This window comes from Antechinus flavipes, chromosome 5 (assembly GCF_016432865.1).
Source record: "Antechinus flavipes isolate AdamAnt ecotype Samford, QLD, Australia chromosome 5, AdamAnt_v2, whole genome shotgun sequence".
Lineage (NCBI taxonomy): Eukaryota > Metazoa > Chordata > Mammalia > Dasyuromorphia > Dasyuridae > Antechinus > Antechinus flavipes.
In genome coordinates this window covers 92093379-92095151 of record NC_067402.1, presented here as the reverse complement: position 1 = coordinate 92095151, position 1773 = coordinate 92093379, and positions in this window count along the sequence as shown.

The following is a 1773-nucleotide window of genomic DNA, read 5'->3' as shown; positions in this document are numbered from 1 at the left end:
ACACAGACTTTATGGATATATGGGGAGGAGATTAGAAAAAAGTTATATAGAGAGCTGTAAATACTGTTACACTCTGACCTTCATCCCTTGAAGTCTAATTGGTTTCCATCTTGGTTTGCATAACTCCATTTCCTTGGCATATGTATCTGGGAGGAAATAAATGAAAATGCCCTGGGATAATGCTTTTTAGATTGGATGTGCAAATATCCTTGGTACAGTTACAAATTCCCAGGGCTATTAATTTCATGGTTGATTCTAATCTAGACTCAAAGAATAATGTTGGATAAGACTCTCTTTTTAGTATCTTTTGAAATGAGATTTTTATCCCAGAGAGTTGAGTGAAAATGATTGCAAAATAAAATGCCAGTATAAGTTGCCTTCCAAATCCAAGGACAGCTCCTGAGCCCATGGGTGAATGTAGTAGGTGTTCTATTCAGATGTTGAAATATGAAAGGATTTTCTTTATATTGTTGGCAAGACTGGAGAGAAATAGCTTTGCGGTTTTCAAAGATAGTAGTTATCCTTTGGAATCATTTATTCATAAGCAGTAGCTTTAGGGTCTGATGATTCTCTAGCAAATGAGTGGAACTTGTTCAGAGATCTGGTCTTCTCTAAAAAGTTCTCATTCTCTGATAGTTGACATGGAAACAGATCTTTCACCAGCATGAGCACGGTGATAAAAGGAAGGCTAAGAAGAAAACTCCGCACATGTTCTTCTGTACATTTCAGGAGCAGCTGAGGCAACAACAGTCTGCACCTGTTGTAGATGATAAAGCAGTACCTAGTGTGCCATGCATTGGCCTACGAGTGGGAACAGAAATAGGATTAGTACTGAGCAACTGTCTGGGTACCTCATAGATTCTTGGTATTGTAGGAGATGTAAAGACAAGATAAGGGCCCTATTCTTTGAATAAAAAGTGGATATTTCATAATATTTTGTGTGTATATATTGAAGCTAATGTGCTTCCAACCTGTCTTTATACCATAAATAGATTGGTCTATAATGAGAAAAATAATGTGGCTTACTTGGGAGAAAACTAATCTCAGAGTCAGAAAAGTCTTTGGTTTAAATTCCTACTTTGACACATGCTGATTCCTTGGCCCTAGTGAATACTTATTCTCCTCTTAAGTTACTAAGTTCTAGAACTGTGGCTGATCTGTATTGTTATGGAGTTAATATACCAGGAGCCTCTCACCAAATTCCTTCTCCTTTCTAGTACTGGAGATAAAAAAAAGTCATGTGAGTGAGAATAGATTTGGAGCCCGCTGGACTGACTCCCCCAAAGATAGCCACATAAATCTTATTGGAGGACTTTACTCAGAGACTGGGTGGTAGTTGGGGATGTTATAGAAGGGATTCAATATTTTAGATGAGTTAAGGTTAGATTAAGTCCTTTGTTTTAGAATGCCTCTTCCAACTCTTGATATTCTGTGACTAGCTGACTGATGGGGTTGGTTTTTTTTTTTTTTTTTATAATAAAGTAAAATTTTACAATAAACCCACCTTGTCATGGAGCTTTCTTGTTAAATGTTTAAGGATGTCCTCTAGCTCTTCTTGTTACTTTTATCAAGAAACTGCAGGCTTTGGAATTTATACATTTTAAATAATTGTGATATATTGGAAGAGAATAGAGACCCAGTTATAATCTGCTTTTAGCTGACAATCTCAATCAAAGACTTGAAATAAAAGTTGAACTAAGAATTGAAATAAAGATATGTACTAGGAATAAGTTGTTTTTTTCTAGATGACTAGTAGATGAATACATTCTAGCT